Genomic DNA, 17,851 nt, shown 5'->3' with positions numbered 1-17,851 from the left:
AGCAGCTCTGTTCCCTCAGAGCAAGGACCTTAAGAGAACCAGTCAGAAGCTGTCTGGCCTTTTACGTCAGAAGTATAACTTCTGCCAAACAGTACTCTATTTTTCAAAGCAGTCACAAGCCCAGTCAGTGTCAAGGAGATGGGTATAGACCACACTTCTTGATGGGAGAAATGTCAAAGAATTTAGGGTTCATAATTTAAAACTATCACATGATTCTCAGTAAAACAAAACAAAACATATTGAGCATACAGGGACAAGACCTGATGACATTTAAATAGCAGACTATGGTATCCTCTCCAAAGCCAGCCTATCTACTTTTCTGCATCTTTCAATCTTTAACTTAAAAATCTTAACAGTATATCATCCAATTTTCATCTTTCTAAGAACTGATATCTTTTTTGAGCTCTTCATTGCTTACTAATATCTAAGCCAATTTATGACTTTTGTTTGTACCTTTTGATCCCTTCATCTGTTTTGTCTGTCTGCCTACTGCTCTCCCCTCTGGTGACCACCAGTTTCTCCTTTGTAAATATGAGTCTGTTTCTATTTTGTTTGTTCAGTTTGTTTTTTAGATTCCACATATAAGTGAAATCATATGGTATTTGTCTTTCTCTGTCTGACTTATTTCACTTAGCATAATACCCTCCTGGTCCATCCATGTTGATGCAAATGGTAAGATTCCATTCTTTTTTGTCTGAGTAATATTTCATTTTATGTATGTGTGTGTGTGTGTGTGTGTGTATAAAAATTCTTAACCTGCTTTGAACAGCATATGATTGTTTAGAGCTAACAGGGGTAAAGAAATCATGAAGGATTCTATTCCCTTGAGTAGCTTCTATATTAGTTTTGTGGAAGGAACTATAAAAATAATTAGATAAATATACAGAAGGTATAAAGCAAGTGACACGCTGATCATTTCTCAAGTTGATCAGTAGAGAGAAAAGATATTTTGGTCATATATGTGAGAAAGGTTTAGTTAAATCCCTGGGGTAACATGCTTTAAATGTGAAGAAAAAATTTCATAGAACTACACTGACTGCTTCTCTGTTGTCACAGAGAGAAGCCCTTCATTAGCTTGTGATCCAGGGCTAGTGTTAAAATAGAGACACCTCTTCTATGATATAGCCAAGACTTAAAAACTTCTGATCTGGGAGGTTTATGTGATCTTTGAAAATAGCATATTATCCATCACAGCCCTAGCTTTTGTTTGGTGGCTGTTGGAGATATTTTGAAGATAAAGGCCAGTTTGCCTAGCTGAATTTTAGAATGTTCCATTTGTCTTGTGACACACGTTTTCATTAAGTCTAGAGCAAAGAAATAACAATAAAGCAATTCCTTCAGTTTTACAAAATCTCAATCTCATCACCATAATAAACTTGAAGCTCATAATAAGCAGTTATAAAAATCAGCAACCCATTTTAACACACAATCAATTACATAGAACATTCTGACCTAGAGAATAAACATAAATTTCCTATTTACCTAAGTGCATGGATATTCATATTGGCACTGATACTATGATCTTTGGATATATACTTGGTGGTATGTTTTTCTCTCCGAGTCCTGGGATTTCCCTTACACATTTTGCTGTTATCACTAGTTTTTACCTTGCTCTTCTCTTTCAGTTAAAAATCCTGCTATATCCTCCCACAATCATGCAGTCTCATGTTTTAGTTTACTTGAAATTTTAAAATTTTTATTTGGGCTAAGTCCTAAAATGAAACAAAGTGAGGAGCAGAACCATGGCCTGGAGCAGAAGCACAGCTAATCAATTGCCTACATATGCCAAAAGAGAGAAATATTTGGCAAGGAAATCTACTCAGATTTCTCTTTGTACTGCAGGAAAGATGACTTAATAAACTGATTGAGCTATTTGCCCACATGAACTTAACTTGAATGGAGAAGTGGTAAGCAGAAACATGAGAGTTTGTCTTTCTTCATTGTCCTAAATGGTGAAGGGGGAGTGGGTACATATATATTTTCATTTTTTATGCCAGCTACCTTATTTCCATAAAACAGCTATAGAATAAGCTGATCATGTTAATAAACTTTAATTGGGACCAAATGAACTACCTTTACAGTTATTAGAAGGAACAATATGCTTTGTGAGCTGTAATGGATCTGGGATTTATGTGTTTTTGACTGAGCTGATATTTCAGATACTATATTTTTCAGTTCTAGAATTTCAATTTTTAAAAGTTTTTCATTGCTCTGCTGAGATTTCCTATATTTTCATTTGTTAGAAGCATATTTTCCTTTTTGATACTGAGCACAGTTATAGTAGCTTCTTGAAAATACTTGTCAACTTATTCTAACATCTAGGTTATTGACGGGTTGGTCTTTATTGATTGTCTTTTCTCTTGAGAATGGGCCATGCTTCCGATTCTTTTTTTTCCCTGTATGTTGAGTAGCTCTATATGGCACCTTGGACACTGAATAATATATTGTAGAAAATCTGGATTCTACCATGGTCTTCCCAATAATATTCATTTTTTAAGCAGGTGGAATTCAGACTACAAAATTCATCTCCTTTTTGATAGGTGGCAGCTCCAAATTCAATTGGGTTCTTTTTTCTGGGCTGTTTGATGTTAGTTTTACTCATGTGTGGTCCAGGGCTAAACCAGACATTTGAGTACTGATTGTACATAGGACTTGTTACTCTCACTCTCTGGCTTCCACATTTCTGGGATTTCTCCTTTCTGAGGTTTTCCCCTTTATTTTCCTATAGCTGTAGTTGCTCTAAACTCTCTCCCCTGGTTCTTCAAGCCAGCATGACTGTGGGCTGCCCATTAGAGTTTTAAGTGCCTTGAATGATGCACACTTCGGCCTGCTCTCAGGATAACAGTCATAAAAAAAAAAAAAAGAGAGAAACTCAGTGCCATTCTCTTCTTTCAAGAGTTAACTCTTGTCAAGTTTCATGTTTTTTAATTTTTTAAAATTTTTTATTACTCTCTGGTGTCTTCATTGAGGTCCCCTGTCCCCAAATTTTCAATTATTATCTTCAGAAAGGTTGTTTTGATAGGAGCTACTCAGCCAAACCAGAAGCAAAGTTTCAGATAATATTTGAAGTGCAGATGGAGGTTTGTTATCTACAATTAATATCCATAATAGCATTAAAAGTTTATTTTTAATTATATCAAATATATTATTCCTCATATTCCAAACCTCCCACATTCTACTGATAGAATTTGAGATTATTTTTAAACAAAATGTTCTTTATAAACTAATTTCTAGAGCATTAATTAAAAGATAATGTTCATAGTTGTAATTTAAATGATTTATGATCTGTTTCATATGTAATCTACTCAGAATAAAAGATTTAAAACCCTTCAAAGTATTCTTTTAATTGAATAAGAATGAGATTTGAATTCTTGTGAGGTACCTCTTGATATGGCCCATTTTTACAAGGAAATACGTTTTAAAATGACTTAAAAATATTAGTGAAGAAAGCTACATACACTAGAAGAAAGTAAAGAGGAAAAAGAAGCACAACATTTTAAAAGTAATTTTTATCATTTAGTATATGTTATATGTTACATATATGAGTCTATTACCAGCCTTCACAAAATACATTTTGATTATTTTTTGTTAGCTTATTTCTATTTTTCATGGTGAGGGCAACATGCTATAAGAACGAAAGTTTTATATTTCATTGTTGGTTACAAATGATCAGAATAGAAGGTTTTAATTCTAAACTTAAATTCAGAAGAACATGCATTCTCTGGTTCTCCTCCAGACTAATAACATCTTTGCATAAACCAAGCATATTCTGGTGAGTCAATATGACTAATAAATTGAATTCATGCCCAAACTAATAAATTGCATACATCTGCCAACAGTGCATGTACTGTTTCATTTCTCTTGATACATAATCACTATAAATACAAGCTATTTGCAATACAAAGCATAAGTTATCTAGAAAACCATTACTTATTCACACTGATATCATTTATATGAAAAATATTCCGTACAGTTTGAACAGACCCATTTATTCTTATATACAGAAGAGCTAGTCATAAATTCTATTTGTGTTTGCTTTCGTGTTGAATCTTACATTTCTTGTACTCCCTAATTTAAATCAAGTTTCATTAGTAAATATCATTTTGTGGCATATATCATTATCTTATTTACTATACTTAGGATATGAAATAAAACGTTATCATCTTGAATCAACAGACATCATGTAAAGCCAATGTAAAAAACAATCAGGAACAATTCTTTTTCTATTTTTTTATTTCAGTGATCTCATTAAAATATATGTATACTCATACATTAAATTTACAAAAATTATGTTGTACCTAGTTTATCTGTGTGTATATTTTTCAATATGTCTAGGTTTGAAGTCAGATAGGAGAAAGCCATAGTTAGTCTGCTTGAAGTAAGCAAATTTTATTCCCGATATATTTTTGTTTCTACATTTAAAAAAATAATTTATATTTACCTTAAGGCACAGCTGTAGACACATGTAAACTATTACAGTAACACATTTTTATTTTGTGCTAGTAAGTCAAAGAGATGTTCAAAACCAGAGGACCAAACCTAAAAATCGATCTTTTATTGTAAAATAGATAATTTTTATGAAGAATTATATCTAAAAATAACTACATAGAAGACTCAAAAATTTAAATAAAGACGAGAATTTTGTAGTAATTATCAACAACTAGAAGTATTATACTAGCTCAGAAATCAAAGAATATTCCTTTTATTTTTTTTTGCAATGTATAAATAGTATGTAATTGCATAATTTCCATCTTACACTCTAATCAGCTTTATCCCCTTAGGCTTAACAAGATTTTCAGGATTGCATTTTCAGAGCTACAATTAACCCTTATTTATTTATTTACACGTTTTTGGAAAATAGATTTTTTTTTTTTTTAGTTTGTAAGAGTCAGTGTGAAAATACTTTTTACTCTACATAATTACCCTTTAAATAATTCTAGACAAAGTAGTTTAACCATTAAATGCTATGGTTGCCATTTTTTCCTTTTATCTTGGCTAAAGTGACCTGTATTTATTGTATTTGTTCAAGCTCAAGAAAGGTACATTTTCAGCACCCTCCTCCCAAACTCAGGGAATGGGCCCATGTCCCAGATTTGATAAACATAAAACATAACAGGAAGTCTTATAATAAGACATTTTTTTACTTTAAAACAGGAAGTCTTATAAGACACTTTCTGGTAAGATTTTCTTCTTTGAAATGAGAGAAAAACCCATAAAGAACAAATCTGACTGGTTTCTGTGTTATTTAGATAAGCCATTGGTAGATAGTTTGCTACATTCTATTAAAAGCATTCCTAACTAATATATTAAAAATATATGTGAAACAATGCTTTTTAGATATTACAAAAGAGGAATCAACAGAACTGTGATCTGAGATTTTTAATAACAACCACAATAAAACAAAAACACATTTGGAGTCGGGTGAATCCTATAATTACAAGAGGTTTTTGGTTGTAGGCAGATTTCAGACTTCAGCAGAAGGAGGGTATACCCCATGATAAGCCAAGGAATTGAAAACCAAAATTCAGAACTTGTGGAGGTCAAGATGGCTACAATTTTGGGGGTGGAATATTGGACCATGAGGGGTCCTCAGCACTGTAAGTTGCATCCAAGCCTCCCTGTAATTTTCATTCCCTGGTAATGGCACTCGATAGCAGCATTAGAGCATTTAAGAGTCATGTGCTTTCAGTCAAGAAGTTATCAGTGGATACTATGAAGGGAGGACTGCAGAATGGCTTTTCCCATTTTTTTTTTTGAAACAATATAGACTGAGCATTTTGTGAGACACTGTGGAGAGTGAACCTTAGGACACCCCTCCACCACATCTTTAAGGGCTGAAATTCAATTTCCAGCCAGCTTGTTATGACGGAAGCTAAGAGATTTATTTAAGTCAAAAACAGTATAATAAAGAAATGTAAATTCCTCATAAATTATTCTTTCCAAGAGAGACATCACAACCCTTAATTTGGGCAATTGTGAATCACACACAATAACTGTTAATTGTGACAGCAGTGAATAGGGAAATTAAAGAAACATGGGAACATGAAAGAGAGAAAAATGAATAAAGATGTGAAAGACATACCCAACAAAGAAAATTAAGAAGTAGTAAGTAGGTAGATTAAAATAGCTGGACTAGGAGGTTAAGACTACAGAAAAGCAGCAAAAAACTTCAAAAATTAGGTCAAGCCTAGGTTATGAACATTAAGGAATGTGCTCTATCATGAGTGGACAGCAGGGAGCCACTGAAGCTTTTACATTTAGATAGTGAATAGCATCATGAAAATAAAATTTTAGAAATATTTGCCTCTGTGGGAATACGGTGAAAATTATCAAGGGGAGAAATTAGAGATGAGGAGTTAGGAGATGCTCTCTATGTGTGATTATCAGAGCCCTAGTTAGCATGAATACATGGAAGACAGAACTGAGCAATATTTAGGAGATATGGTGACACAATAATTGACAGAACTCAGTGAATTAATTGACCTGAGAGATGAGAAGGGTAGATAATAACATGGTTAGGTGTTCTCAGCCCAGAATATTAAGAAAGTGTTAAGGGTCACTAACAAGAGTAAATTAGTTGCCAGAATTTAAATTAACATGGAAGCCATGGCTATAAGATAGGTTTTAATATTTCTTAATCAAAAATAAACTTAGATAAACAATACTTAGGAAAAATGTGTAACTGACTCTATTATAAATAGATTAATTTTATGATATTGGGAGCATGAATATTTAAAATATTATATATAACTATATATATTGGGAGCATAAATACTTAAAATATTATATAGAAATATACATTTTATTTCTATATAAAATATTATATGGAAATATATATATTTCTTGCTTACATATAAAACTAAGCAAGAAATTTTTGCTGTTATTTATATTACATTAAGACTAGAAAGGGCCTGGACATGTGTATTTTGATCAAAGAAAAAACTAGATGAATCTAATGAATAGAAATGGTTCTAGTACTCTTTCCTAAATTATCTTACTGTTCTAAAAATATAAATCAGAGGAAAGTATAAATAATAATACTGCCCCTTGCTTAGAATTTTCTTTAAATATATATATATTGTTGATAATAAGGATGAATATCAATTTCTATGTAGAATCATTAGCAGATCACATGTGAATTATCAAACTGATCATGACTGAGTTAAAGTAAAACAGTCTATTTGTTGCTTTACAAGTCAGCTCCAGACTAAATGTAACACATTTTCTTGTGACTCTACCTATTGATTTTATTTTTGAAACAGTGACCCACCTGAAGATAGATTCACTTTGGGACTAGAGAACAGATTATGTGAGACCATTATTTGTAATAATTAATAGTACACTATTATTCTAATAATTGAGTATCCTAATTTCATATTATATAATAACATAACATATGATTCAATTGGATCTTGAGAATTGCTAAGATACAATTAACCATAAAAAAATAAACTTGGGGTAGCATGCGGGCAGTGAGGCTCGTGGGTTTTGTCAGAAGGTGGAATCTCTCTGAAGAGGCGCAGTACCTGGCTGCCCGGTCGTGCCCTGCTTCCTCCCTGCCACTCCACCCCTCTCTGCAGTGCCACCCCTCACTCCCCGAGTGACTGAGGGTCGAGAGGACCCAACCCTGCCCCCGTTACCCGGCATGGAGGCTGGGTCCCCACGCAGCCCTAACTTCCTGCTAGACATCTCTTCCCTCCGCAGCTGCTGAGCTGCCCCAGAGCCCGAGGAGGTGGCAGCATGACCCCTAGGCAAACCATGGGCCCACCCACAGCCGCACCACCACTGCACTCTGGTTGGACACTGCCAGCCAAAGCTCAGTCCATCCTCAGGTCCCGCACCAGCCATGTAGCTGAAAGGGTCTTGGTGCTCCGGCCACATGTCAGGCCTCTGTCTCTGAGGTGAGAGAGCTGAGTTCAGCACACTGGTCCACCAGAGACCTCCTGGCTCCAGGTAATATCAAAAGGTGAAAGCTCTCCAGAGATCTCCATCTCAACGCTAAGACCCAGCTCCACTCAATGACCAGCAAGCTACAGTGCTGGACACCCTATGCCAAACAACTAGCAAGACAGGAACACAATCCCACCCATTAGCAGAGAGGCTGCCTAAAATCATAATAAGGTAACAGACACCCCAAAACACACCATCGGATGTGGTCCTGCCCACCAGAAAGACAAGATCTAGACTCATCCACCTGAACATCAGTCCCCTCCACCAGGAAGCCTACACAACCCACTGAACCAACCTTAGCAACTGGGGGGCAGACACCAAAAACAACGGGAAGTAGGAATGTGCAGCCTGAAAAAAGGAGACCCCAAACACAGTAAGTTAAGCAAAATGAGAAGACAGAGAAACACACAGCAGATGAAGGAGCAAGGCAAAAAAACCCATCAGACCAAAAAAATTAAGAGGAAATAGGCAGTCTACTTGAAAATGAATTCAGAGTAATGATAGTAAAGATGATCCAAAATCTTGGAAATAGAATGAAGAAAATACAAGAAGTGTTTAAGAAGGACCTATAAAAACTAAGGAGAAAACAAACAATGATGAACAACACAATAAATGAAATTTAAAATTCTGTAGAAGGAATCAATAGCAGAATGACTGAGGCAGAAGAACAGATAGTGACCTGGAAGATGAAATACTGGAAATAACTACTGCAGAGCCAAATAAAGAAAAAAGAATGAAAAGAATTCAGGACAGTCTTAGAGACCTCTGGGACAACATTAAATGCACCAATATTTGAATTACAGGGGTCCCAGAAGAAGAAGACAAAAAGGGAGTGAGAAAATATTTGAAGAGATTATAGTTGAAAACTTCCTTAATATGGGAAAGGAAATAATAAAGTCCAGGAAACACAGAGAGTCCTATACAGAAAAATCCAAGGAGAAACATGTCAAGAAACATATTAATTAAACTATCAAAAATAAAATACAAAGAAAAAATATTAAAAGCAGCAAGGGAAAAAAACCCAAATAAAATACAAGGGAATCCCCATAAGGTTAACAGCTGATCTTTCAGAAGAAACTCTGAAAGCCAGAAGGGAGTGGAAGGACATATTTAAAGTGATGAAAAGGAAAAACCTACACCCAAGATTACTCTACCCAGCAAGGATTTCATTCATATTTGATGGAGAAATTACAACCTTTACAGACAAACAAAACCTAAAAGAATTCAACATCACCAAACCAGCTTTACAACAAATGCTAAAGGAACTTCTCTAGGCAAAAAACACAAGAGAAGGGAAAGACCTACAATAACAAGCCTGAAACAATTAAGAGAATGGAATTAGGAACATACATATCGATGACTACCTTAAATGTAAATGGTTTAATGCTCCAACCAAAAGACATAGACTGGCTGAATGGATACAAAAACAAGACCTGTATATATGCTGTCTACAAGAGACCTACTTCAGACCTAGGGACACATACATACTGGAAGTGAGGGGATGGAAAAAGATATTCCATGCAAATGGAAATCAAAAGAAAGCTGGAGTAGCAAATCTCATATCATACAAAATAGAATTTAAAATAAACACTATTACAAAAGACAAAGAAGGACACTACATAATGATCAAAGGATCAATCCAAGAAGAAGCTATAACAATTGTAAGTATTTATGCACCCAACATAAGAGCACCTCAATACATAAGGCAATTGCTAACAACCATAAAAGGGGAAATCAACAGTAACATAAGCATAGTAGGGGACTTTAAAACCCCACTTTCCCAAATGGACAGATCATACAAAATGAAAATATATATGGAAACAAAAGCATTAAATGATACATTAAACAAAAGGGACTTAATTGATATTTATAGGACATTCCACCAAAAAAATCAGAATACACTTTCTTCTCAAGCGCTCATGGAAAATTATCCAGGAGAGATCATATCATGGGTCACAAACGAAGACTTGGTAAATTTAAGAAAACTGAAATCATATCAAGTATCTTTTCCAATCACAAAGCTACGAGACCTGATATCAATAACAGGAAAAAAATCTGTAAAAGATACAAACACATGGAAGCTAAACAATACACTACTAAATAACCAAGACAGCACTGAAGAAATAAAAGAGGAAATCAAAAATACATTATAACAAATGACAATGAAAACATGAGAACCCAAAACCTATGGGATTCAGCAAAGGCAGTTCTATGAGGGAAGTTGTCAGCAATACAATCCTACCTCAAGAAACAAGACACATCTCAAATAAATTGCTAAACTTAACCTGAAGCAATTAGACAAAGAAGAAAAATAACTACCAAAGTTAGCAGAAAGAAAGAAATCATAAAGATCATATCAGAAATAAATGAAAAAGAAATGAAGAAAACAATAGCAAAGATCAAGAAAATTAAAAGCTGGTTCTTTGAGAAGGTAAACAAAATTGGTAAACCATTAGCCAGACTCATCAAGAAAAAAAAAGAGAGAAGACTCAAATCAACAGAATTAGAAATGAAAAAGGTGAAGTAACAACAGATGCTGCAGAAATACAAAGGATCATGAGAGATTACTACAAGCAACTATATGCCAATAAAATGGACAAACTGGAAGAAATGGACAAATTCTTAGAAAAGAACAACCTTCCAAGACTGAACCAGGAAGAGATAGAAAATATAAACAGACCAATTGCAAGCACTGAAATGGAGTCTGTGATTTAAAATCTTCCAACAAACAAAAGCCCAGGACCAGATGGCTTCACAGGAGAATTCTGTCAAATATTTAGAGAAGAGCTAACACCTATCCTTCTCAAACTCTTCCAAAATATAGCAGAGGGAGGAACACTCCCAAACTCATTCTACGAGGTCACCATCACCATGATACCAAAACCAGACAAAGATGTCACAAAGAAAGAAAATTACAGGCCAATATCCCTGATGAACATGGATGTAAAAATCCTAAACAAAAGACTAGCAAACAGAATCCAAGAGCACATTAAAATGATCATACACCATGATCAAGTGGGGTTTATCCCAGGAATGAAAGAATTCTTCAATATAAGAAAATCAATCAATGTGATAAGTCATATTAAGAAATTGAAGGAGAAAAACATCTGATCATCTCAATAGATGCAGGAAAAGCTTTCGACAAAATTCAGCCCCCATTTATGATAAAAACCCTCTAGAAAGTAGGCATAGATGGAAATTACCTCAACAAAATAAAGGCCATATATGAGAAAACGACAGCCAACATCGTCCTCAATGGTGAAAAGCTGAAACCATTTCCTCTAAGATCAGGAACAGGACAAGGTTGTCGACTCTCACCACTATTATTCAACATAGATTTGGAAGTTTGAGCCACGGCAATCAGAGAAGAAAAAGAAATGAAAAGAATCCAAATTGGAAAAGAAAAAGTAAAGCTGTCACTGTTTGCTGATGACATGATACTATACATAGAGAATCCTAAAGATGCTACCAGAAAACCCCTAGAGCTAATCAATGAATTTGGCAAAGTAGCAGGATACAAAATTAATGCACAGAAATCTCTTGCATTCCTATACACTAACGATAAAAAATCTGAAAGAGAAATTAAGGAACCACTCCCATTTACCACTGCAACAAAAAGAATGAAATATCTAGGAATAAACCTATCTATGTAGACAAAAAGACCTGTATTCCAGAAACTATAAGCACTGATGAAAGAAATTAAAGATGATGTAAACAGTTGGAGAGATATACTATGTTCTTTGATTAGAAGAGTCAACACCCTGAAAATGCCTATACTACACAAAGCAATTTACATATGCAATGCAATCCCTACCAAACTACCAATGGTATTTTTCTCAGAACTAGAATAAAAAGTTATACAATTTGTATGGAAACACGAAAGACCCCGAATAGCCAAAGCAATCTTGAGAACAAAAAATGGAGCTGGAGGAATCAGGCTCCCAGACTTCAGAATATATTACAAAGTTACAGTAATCAAGACAGTATGGTCCTGGCACAAAAACAGAAATATAGATCAATGGAACAGGATTGAAAGCCCAGAGATAAACCCAAACACCTATGGTCACCTTATTTTGGATAAAGGAGGCAAGAATATACAATGGAGAAAAGACAGCTTCTTCAATAAGTGGTGCTGGGAAAACTGTCCAGCTACATGTAAAAGAATGAAATTAGAACACTCCCTAATACCATACACAAAAATAAACTCAACAGGGATTAGAGACCTAAATGTAGGGCCAGAAAATATAAAACTCTTACAGGAAAACACAGGCAGAACACTGTATGACATAAATCACAGCAAGATCCTTTTGGACCCACCTCCTAGAGAAATGGAAATAAAAACAAAAATAAACAAATGGGACCCAATGAAACTTATAAGCTTTTGCACAGCAAAGGACACCATAAACAAGACAAAAACACAACCCTCAGAATGGGAGAAAATATTTGTCAATGAAGCAAGTGACAAAGGATTAATCTCCAAAATTTACAAGCACCTCATGCAGCTCAATATCAAAAAAACAAACAACCCAATCCCAAAATGGGCAGAAGACCTAAAGAGACATTTCTCCAAGGAACATATATAGGTTGCTAACAAACACATGGAAAGATGCTCAACATCACTAATCGTTATAGAAATGCAAATCAAAACTACAATGAGGTATCACCTTGCACCAGTCAGAATGGCCATCATCAAAATATCTACAAGGAATAAATGCTGGAGAGGGTGTGGAGATAAGGAACCCTTTTGCACTGTTGGTGGGAATGTAAATTGATACAGCCACATGGAAAAAAGTATGGAGGCTCCTCAAAAAACTAAAAATAGAACTACCATATGACCCAGCAATCCCACTACTAGGCATATACCCTGAGAAAACCATAATTCAAAAAGAGTCATGTACCACAATGTTCATTGCAGCTCTATTTACAAGAGCCAAGACATGGAAGCAACCTAAGTGTCCATCAACAGATGAATGGATAAAGAAGATGTGGCACATATATACAATGGAATATTACTCAGCCATAAAAGGAAACAAAATTGAGTTATTTGTAGTGAGGTGGGTGGACTTAAATTCTGTCACACAGAGTGAAGTAAGTAAGAAAGAGAAAAACAAATACCGTATGCTAACACATATATATGGAATCTAAATATATATATATATATATATATATATATGGTTCTGAAGAACTTAGGGGTAGGACAGGAATAAAGACTCAGACGTAGAGAGTGGACTTGAGGACATGGAGGGGGGGAGGGGTAAGCTGGGACGAAGTGAGAGAGTTGCATGGACATATATACACTACCAACTGTAAAATAGATAGCTATTGGGAAGCAGCTGCATAGCACTGGGAGATCAGCTCGGTTCCTTGTGACTACCTAGAGGTGTGGAATAGGGAGGGTGGGAGGGAGACGCAAGAGGGAGGAGATGTGGGGATATATGTATATGTACAGCTGATTCACTTTGTTATAAAGCAGAATCTAACACACCATTGTAAAGCAATTATACTCCAATAAAGTTGTTAATAAACAAATAAATAAATAAATAAAATTGGACATTGGCATATTTGAATTATAAGAGGAAAAAACTAAAGGATCTGTGATGTTAACTAATTACTGGTGCGAATTTCAATTTTCTCAGATCAAAGTCATTTTTAAATTAACAATGACAGAAGGTAAGACAAATGGCAGGAAATAAACATGATCACTTCGAAGTATTAAAGAGTAACAGGGACTAAAGAGGAACAGCAAAAGAGAAGGACAAAACTCAACGTTTTTGTAAAGAAAAAATAGCAAAGAAGTTTGACTTTACCAAAATTAATTGAAATAAGGAGAGTAAAAGCAAGAGTTTCTAATGTTTTCATTTAAATATCAATTGCATATCCTTATAACCTAAAAAAGGGACAAACAATAGCTCTCAGTTATAAAAGTATTTTCAAAGAGATAAATTAATATTCCTTTATCTCATGACTTGGAAATTTTATTTATTTACAATTTTTGTGATTTGCTTACTTTTAATATATCCACGTTACTCAACATTTACAAAAGTTCCCATGTGAAAGCATAGATGATGCTCACAGATATGTAAAATACCTCCTCAAGGATTCACACACTCTTCGTACAAGAAAACCAGAATGAAGTGCATCATGGTAATTTCTAGGCATATGCATCTACAATGAACAAATCTACAGTGAGCAATATGGTGGGGTTTTTTTTCACAGTTAATTAGCAATGTATTTCACAGCAGAGACACTCAAGGCATAACAGGCAGTCAGTGAATATTAGGTGAAATAATGAATGAGGGAAAAGTGTCGGATTGATAGGGAAGCTATGTTGCTTTAATCCAGCTTTTTAAAAAGTATCAGAAATGATAGATTAACAAAGCGATATATAACAGAAAAGGTTATTTGCTCTCACCACTTCATTTGTATTGTATTTTCAGATCTAGCCAGTGCAATAAGGCACGATAAAATAGTAAATGGTAAAATATTAGAAACAAAGAAATAGGTCTTATTTGAAGGTGAAATGGTTGCTTATGTAGAAAATCATAAGTAATTTATATTTATTGAGTTTCTCAAGTTGGTAGAATAAAATTTTTTTTACTGAAATTAACTGTAAATTGGAAAATGACATTTAAAGAGTACCTTTTACAATAGCTTTATAAAATATTTAATGACAAATTCAAAGAAAAATGTGCAATACTTCTACTCCAAATACTTCAAGACATCAGAGATAAATTTTTAAGAAATACCAAAATATGTGTCTAATACTACTGTCATGGGTATAACGTTCCAATATTAAGATGTTAATTATCTCCTTTACTGACCTATATATTAAAGGCAAAGTCAATTAAAATCCCAGAAAATGAGATGATTTTAAAATGTATATAGGAAAGCAAGTGGCTTAGAAGCACGAACACAGTATTTTTTTAAAAGAACATACTGAGAGGACTTACATTTTATGATTTCAAGATTACAATGTAGGGCTTCCCTGGTGGTGCAGTGGTTGAGAGTCTGCCTGCCGATGCAGAGAACGCGGGTTCGTGCCCCGGTCCGGGAAGATCCCACATGCCGCGGAGCAGCTGGGCCCGTGAGCCATGGCTGCTGAGCCTGTGCGTCCGGAGCCTGTGCTCCGCAACGGGAGAGGCCACAACAGTGAGAGGCCCGCGTACCGCAAAAAAAAAAAAAAAAAAAAAAAAAAAAAAGAAAGAAAGATTACAATGTAACTAAAATTAAGACAACATGGTATTGGTATAAAGATAAACATCTCAATAAGTGGAACAAAATATAAAGTTCAGAAGTAGATCCAACATATATGGGCAATAAATTTTCCAACAAGGCCACCAAGGTCACTTACTGAGGAAAGAAGTATCTTTAAAGAAACTGAGAAAAACAATTGGATAGTTGATTGAGAAAATGATGAATTCCAGCCTCTACCTCATACCATACAAAAATATTTTGTTTAGATGAATTACTGACCTAAATGTGAAGCTAAATTAATAACAGCTTCAGGAAAAAACATGTGAGAATGTCTTTATGATGTATATATATATATATATATATATATATATATATACACATACATACACACACATATATATACATACATACAAAGGATTCATATTTAGAATATATAAAGAACCCCTATAATTCAAGATTAAAAGATTTTAAAAAGTTTAAAATGTGCAAATAACTTGAACAGAAACTTTATAATAGACACCATACAAATAGCCAGCAAGCACATAAAATGATCCTTAGTATATTTAGTCATCAGAGAAAAGCAAATTATAATCATAATGAAGTGTTACATCATACCAGAAAGGTATCTTAAACAAACAAATCAAAAACTAAAGACACAGAGTGATTGTGATGGTGTGATTGATTGTGGGAAGGAAAAAGGCAAAACACTTCTGAGAAACAATTTGCCAATTTCTTATAAATTAAAGCACAAATCTACAGTAAGATACAGTAATTTGGCTTTTAAGTCTTTACCGAAGAGAAATGCAAGCATATACTTACCAAAAACAAAACAAAACAAATGAAAAACAAACAGAAAAACCACACACTTACAAATGCCATGTATGTGAATGTTTATATCAGCTTGCTTTCCTCTTAATAGCCCCCAAACAAGAACTAAGCCAAATGTTCATCACTGGATACTCATTAAACAAACCAATCGTTTCATACAATGAAATATTGCTGAGGTAGTAAAAGAAATGAACTGCTGACACACAGGCAATACCATGGATGAATCTCAAAACCAATAGTTTATGTGAAAATAATCCTTGCTCAATGGAGTAGATATTATTATTTTATGAACATCATGTCATTGGAATTACCCTGGCTTTGTTTATTCAGTGTCTCTTATTCTTCATTTGTGTGTGTGTGTCTGTGTGTGTGTATGTGTATGTGTGTGAATTTGGCCACTTTCTTTGTTCTCCATTATGTTTTGAATATATGTTGAAAACTATAAGTAGATATAGTTTTGGATGGTTTCTGTTTATTTAAAAATTTCAGATTTTGTTTTCTTGGGTTCTATTTTTGTATTTACTCTTTGTTTTATTCTCTGACCTTAGTGGATCTGTTGCTGAGACACTTCTCACGATCTGAAGCTGTGTCTGTCTCTGTGGCAGTAGAACATCCCACAAAACTAAAAGCCATTCAGATGCAGACACTTTTAATTTTGAGGCTGTCAGGTCAGAGGGAGAAATGGTTCCCTGATGATGGAACTTTGCTACTAAGAAGAGATGTCTGGGACAACAGTTTGCTCTGTGTAAATGCTGTATCATATTCAAGTGATGAGGACAGCCAGCTGTAACAATCTAGGAGATGTGCATGTATGTGTTTTTTGGCATGTAATATATAGGGGCCATTTGAATTGCAGGACTATGGGATGTGCCCTATTCCTTAGGACTAAGTGTGATATTGTTTTCTGGACACAAACATCTAGTGATAATGTGCATTTTGTTCACTTTAAAATATTCTTAGACTTCTATTTATTATAAATAAGTATAAGTGATTTAGAAAAACCTTAGCAAAAGTATTATTATTGCTATGTTTTATACAATTCTGTGTACAAACTGATATACGCAATCCAGGACAATCTTTGAATATATACAATCTCATGGAAGACAGATGAAACATTACTAAATAAACTACTGTACTATCAAAGTACTTTTATGTTCTGGATTGACTTGCATATTTATTATAGGGTATTGTTAAATATCTGAGTTGAGAGATTCAGTATTTATAAAATGATTATAATAAATAGACAGTGGAGAGAGTAGTTATGGATATAACTGATATCCTCTTTATGAAGATGTTGGGGCTTCAGGATACTTCTGGTGTATTCTTAGAGCAAGTGAGTTGATCCTATATATCATGAAGGTCCAAAATCTTACAAGTAATGAGTAGGATCACTGGAGGGGACCCTGAGGTCAAACACAAGTAGCAATAGCAGATTTCTCTCCATCTTAATAACTTCACAATCGATTATGGTTTTGGACTGTTACACTGACTGAAAAAGAAAAACTAATCTCTTTTGAGATGAAAAAATTTAGCTCATATTATTTTATTAAGCCATTTCATTTTCTTTCAAATTGAAAGATGGATGTGAAAATATGCAGCAATATAACTATGATAACACGATCAAGAGAAGGTAGAAAGAGAAGAACAGTATTCTGCATAAGGCAATCCCTTTTCTTACTGGCAGTGTCACAGCACATAATTTTACAAAACTATTAAGGAGTGACTGTGTATATAAATAAGCAGCTCATTCCGAATCATTTAGATTCCAGGAATAGGAAAACAAGTTTGACATTTTCAAATAATACATCATAGGAGAGATGAAGGGGCTTCAATCATGCCCCACTGTACGCCAGAGCTTCCTGCCAGAGAATGAGTCTAA

Source organism: Hyperoodon ampullatus (assembly GCF_949752795.1).
Source record: "Hyperoodon ampullatus genome assembly, chromosome: 6".
Classification (NCBI taxonomy): Eukaryota; Metazoa; Chordata; class Mammalia; order Artiodactyla; family Ziphiidae; genus Hyperoodon; species Hyperoodon ampullatus.
This window is presented reverse-complemented; position numbering follows the sequence as displayed.